This window comes from Amphiura filiformis, chromosome 7 (genome assembly GCF_039555335.1).
Source record: "Amphiura filiformis chromosome 7, Afil_fr2py, whole genome shotgun sequence".
NCBI lineage: Eukaryota > Metazoa > Echinodermata > Ophiuroidea > Amphilepidida > Amphiuridae > Amphiura > Amphiura filiformis.
The window spans coordinates 22,042,469-22,048,468 of record NC_092634.1 but is presented as its reverse complement, the minus strand read 5'-3'; positions in this window follow the sequence as shown (position 1 = coordinate 22,048,468).

The following is a 6,000-nucleotide window of genomic DNA, read 5'->3' as shown; positions in this document are numbered from 1 at the left end:
GAAGAAAAATGCTTACAATTATTACTTGTCATATAACATAAGTTATTGAAACTTGGCAAATACATGACTTGTACCAAAGTATTCGAAAGTCAAGTTGTTTTTTATGTTTTCAACCATCAAGCTTGTACATAATAAGCAGATTCACCTTGTTGAGCTGTCCTCTTATAGTTTAGTTTAGTTTAGTTTAGTTTAATCTTTATTAACGTCACACTCTCACAAAGAGACCAGCCAATTCTGGCTCATTATAAGTGACAAAACAATAATATACAATATAAAAATATAGCACATAAATAATACATATAATTAGCATATAATAATACATATAAATATAGTCACGGTTTTTTAAAAGCAACAACATGCATTATACATTTTATAAAAATAAACACATGGAAATGTTAGCTGAAACCTCATCAAACGCCCATCATGCTTTTAGGCCTATAATACCAAAAGAACAAAATAAATGCAAAAAGCCGCAAATGCGCAACAAGCATAATAAGCATGATATTGACGTGTACATGAGGAGACAGCTAAATAATAATTACAATTTATTTATCCCTTAGTGTACACAATAGATTGACGAAGTGTGAGAATTTCATTTGCAAATTTTGCTACCCTGCAATGGTTGCCATCTGACATTACAAAAATTATAAAACCATGGAACTCATCTTCAATACAATTCATATTACAAATATTACAAATTCGGTTCTGTACCTGAGTGTTGTTATGGCAATTGGAGCGCATCCACACCTGAAGAGGGCTAAAGCCCGTCTATTACAGTTCTTCATAATGGTGTTTACATACTCAGCAGTGCCATAAGTGGATTTAAAGGTGCGATACGTGCGAAGTTTATTGCGAGCATTTGGGTTCTTTCTTCGGTCATTAAAGATTGCCTCTTTCCAATGATTTTCTACAAACAATTTAGCAGCATCGGATATATGATTAACTAAGTTTCGAGTACCGATCTGTTCAGAAATACTCAGAATTAGATCATAATTAAACTTAGAACATAACGATCTTACTTTGTAACACCCGTTCTTAATACCTTTACCTGCTAAATGTTGTGACAATTGAAAAACTTTACTTGGGTAACGGTTGCTGTCTAGTTTTGAAAGACGACTCCACAATCTAGCCACTGACTGCATTTGACGCTCAAAAGGGGAAACCCATCTCAAGTCACCAAGCATGGCGTCATTTGGAACATATTTACCAACACCAAGGAAAAATCGGCAAGCCATACTGCAGTTACTGTCCGTTTTCCTATACACAATACACAGTGCTCTTTCCCATTGACGCGTGACCTCTACAAATAGCCCTACGTTAAAAGTATGGGGATATGACTAGTTAACGTCGCTGTGTGAAAAATAACCGGCCAATATTAAAAGTACTCTTCTAAAGTTCTAGAAAATATAGTTTTTAACATGTCCTAAATTTTAGCTAATTTAGATGTTTGGAAATATTCGTACTTTGGTGTTTTAGTTAATGTTATAGGTAATAGTACATTGCCTAGTTAACGTCGCTGTGTGAGAAATAACCGGCCAATATTAAAAGTACTCTTCTAAAATTCTAGACAATATAGTTTTGTAACATGTCCTAAATTTTTAGCTAATTTAGGTGTTTGGAGAGGGTCGCACTTTTGTGTTTTAGGAAGGATATGTAAACGACAGATAACACCAAAAATATGAAGAAATTATTTCCAAACCGTGTTAAGTCAACAATCATTATGTTGCTCATTTTCAAGAATGCTGGTTTACAAAAAGCACGCCATTGTCTCATTTCGTGAACAAAGGTACACATGCCATTGTTTCCTTTCGTTTCCTTTATAATCGGTTACCCAACTGAAGCTATAATACCAGCTTTATTGCGATATCGCACATGAAAACAGACACTTGTGCACAACCAGAGAAGATCCGATTTAATCAGTTGAGCTGTTTCAATGAGTGTTATCTTGGTTTAATAGCTTTTAATGGGGTTTAAGTCCTGCAAAGGTCGAGATGAATTCTACTGTAGACATGACTGCATCATGCGCGGTAGAACACAGAAAATTGGACCAACGAAAGAGTCATAAAGCTTGGTGAAAGAATTGAAATTGATACCACCCAGGGCTTTGACTTTACTGATGACCATTCCCAGAGCTCTGGATGCAGAAGCAGCTAGATTTCGGGTAGACACATGAAAATCAAGATATTCGCATGGAAGAAGAATAGAGCACGAAGTGCGATGGAATTGCAACTCCGTTCATCGATGTGAGGTCAGCGATCGTCGCGCTTGCAACATGTGGACGTAGATGGCAGCAGCATTTTTCTTTAATTAGCATAAGTCTCCACAGCACTACGCATATTTTTTTTACGTAGCTTTTAGTACCATCGTGGTGGCAGCAGCATTTTTCTTTACTTTTCCAATATGGCGCCCGCCCATGAACCAATTTGGTGCCTGTTGGCGACGCCATCGGACGCCATTTAAGCGCAGAGTAAGGCCAAAAAAATATTGTTGTGTTCCCCTCAACCGTCCTACCCTAAATCCTGAAAAATCAGGGTCTCAATTTTTTATTTTTTTTTGAATGATGATTTTTACAGATTTGTTCAAGACTAGTCTTTAATTGTTGTCTAACAGGTATCCAGAAGTCAAAATTGACAAATGTCCCCTAATTGAACAAGCATTATTTAAATGTTTAAACAAAAAATAATTAAAAAAATAATAATAATTCGACCGTCCTACCCAAATTTCCCATTTTTCCACTTGAGGGCAACACAACAATTTTTTTGGGGGGAAAGATTGGGGGAAAGCCGACGCTGTCGCCACCTTTTTGTATTGCGCTAGTATATGAGTTGCAACGGCGTGATATTCGTCAAACCAAATGCCTAAATATTTATAACCATTAACTGTAGAGATGTTAGTATCACAGCATGTAAACTGAACATTTGATTTATCACGGCTTTTAGTGCGGAAATGAACAACCTGAGTCTTGTATCATTTAAACTTCTACGCCATCTTTTAGTCCAGTTTGATACACAGTCTAACATTCTTTGAAGAGAACTTTCACTTTCAGCAACAAGTACAATATCATCCGCATACATTAGCAGATCAATTTTTGTGTCAAGCACAGGAACACCACAGTTTAATTCTTTTATTTCATTCACAATACTATTCAAATAAATGTTAAAGAGCACGGGAGAAAGTAAACAACCTTGTTTCACACCGATTTCAACATCAAACCAATTTGTCATAAAGTTATTAACCCTTACAGAACATTTCACATCTTCATAAAGACTTTTAATACAGTTATAAAAGTTACCATTAATACCTATACTTCTAAGTTTATACCATAAACAATCACGATTGACACAGTCAAATGCCTTCTTGGCATCGATAAAACAAGCACATGTGTTTTTTTTGCAAAGATTTCTATTCTGTACAATAGATGAAAATGTGTATAAATGATCAAGACAACCGCGATTCTTTCTAAATCCATTCTGCTCTTCATTGATAATGTTATTTTCTTCAAGCCAATCTGTGAGCCTTTTACGGATCACATCACAATATATTTTACATACCACTGAAATCAGCGTTATACCTCTGTAACTCATTGGATCTCTAGGATCATTATTACCAGATTTAGGTATTGGGTTTATTAAACCAAATCTCCATTTGGATGGACACATACCACATGTAAAACAACGGCTAAAGAGAGCATGGAGGACAACTGTCATAGTTTTGTTCTTAAGTAATTCTGTTACAATACCATCAACACCAGCAGCTTTATTCAATTTAGCTCTGTTAATTGCACCAATAACTTCATCAAGCTCAAGAGGTTTATTGAGATTAACTGCAGTATAATCTTTCTCAGACGAACTAGCTTCAAGATCTTTCAATTTTGTCTTTATATGTGACAAAAACTCGTCATCAAAATTATTTGCATCAGCTTTGAAAAGCAATTCAAATTCATTACACCATTTGTTTAAAACATGGTCAGTATTATCTGTAGTTTCACCAGTATCTGTTATTATCTCCATTGGTATACTACTACTTTGTTTACAACTGTTAACCCCAATTTTACCGATCTCTTTCCAAAACATAGATTGGTCACCATTCAACATATCATCAATATCTTTGATCTTACTGTATTGAAATTGTCGTTTAGCTTTCTTCACAGCTTTATCAAATTGTCTATGAGCTGATTTATATTGCACAAATAAGGTATTACGCATGTTAGGTATTTTACATCTTAGCCAAGATTTTTGTTTACAACACACCTCATCCCAAATCAATTGAAGTGATTCGTTCCACCATGGTTTAGGAGTATGTCTCATACTTTTATTGTGTTTACCACGCTTATTGTTCTTTTTCTTAAAGTTCTTTTCAACTGCAGACTTAATGTAAGTTTCAAACTTGTCATATACACTGTCAACCTCACTCTGATTGCCTTGGTTGGTATTTATTTCGGCAATCAATTCATTTGCTTTTGACACACTAGACTCATCCATAAGGCTGAGTTCACATAGAAGTATACGGTATTCGGTATTCGCTATACGAAATACGCTCATTCGTTAAGACTGCGTTCATATTTAAGTATACTATGTGTACTCAGCCTGGTCGAATGAGCGTATTTCGTATAGCGAATAGCGAGTATGTCAGTTTACCCATTTTCTTCGTCTTATCAAATGCTTGTAACTTTACTTCTTGAGGTCACATTGCATTCAATGAGGTGTCATAATGTGCAGAATTAGATAGTGCATCTATTAAAAAATGAATTTGCCCACATATGGTTTAGGTTTTTAAAATTTGGACGGTATACGCATGCACTAAAATCGAACACGCGCGATTCCCACTATACTATACTAAACGCAGGTATACGGCCTTTTCGAATAGCTCTTATGTGACCCGGTACTATGAAATTAATCTATACGCGTGCACCTGCAAAACGTGCTTCGTATACCCGAATAGTATACTTCTATGCGATCGTAGCCTTATGTGACCCGGTACTATGATATTGCCTTGCTCGATTTAACTATATACGCGTGCACCTGTAAAACGTGCACCGTATACCCGAATAGTATACTTCTATGTGAACGCAGCCTAAGAAAAGTGGACGGTATTTCGCGCAAATCATACAATTTAGCCAGACTTTTCAAGTCGACATTTGATTTATTCACAGATTTTTCATAACAAGAGAAAACATTAGTTTTGAACACCCATGATAACATTGAATGATCAGGTATAGTACTACACACAGGCACATTATACTTTTCAATAAGATCTTGAACAAGTGACACTTCAAACTGAGCAAAGTTCACGTATCCATCATATGGAACGAGACAGTAATCAACAACTGATTTACCTTTTGTTGAAACACAAGTGAAATTATCTATTACATCATCATTTCTACGGTTTAGACAACACATATTAGCACTTATACAAAAGTCAATGAATGGTTTACCTTGTGAGTTCGTACTAAAATCAATGACTTTACGAGTTTTAACTTCATCAACACCTTCAATATAATCTACACTGTCACCAATTCTGGCATTAAAATCACCACATATTTGCAACGAACCAGTATCTTTAAATTTGTAAATATCAGAAATTAATGCATCAAAAACTCTTCAGCTTGACCACCACGACTTGAATTTTCGGGAGGTAGATAACAACAGCAAACATAAAAACTTTCCTTGGCACTTTTGTTAGTAAATTTCAACCACAATATACCATCATGCGTTTTTTCCAAAGTTTTGATTGTGAAAGATTTAAGAATACGTTTATGTACAAGGATACCAACGCCACCTGAACCTTTTCTTGCTTTACAATGGAGAACGGATCTATTATGACCAAACCACATTATAGTTGGGAACATTTATAACATCATTTTCTTTCATATGAGTTTCTACAAGACACATAATATCAAAATCACACTTAACAGCAATAATATTTTTACGCAATTCACAGTTTTCTAAGTACCAACCTCCAATGTTCCAGCATCCAATTCGTAATGGATGATGACAGCCA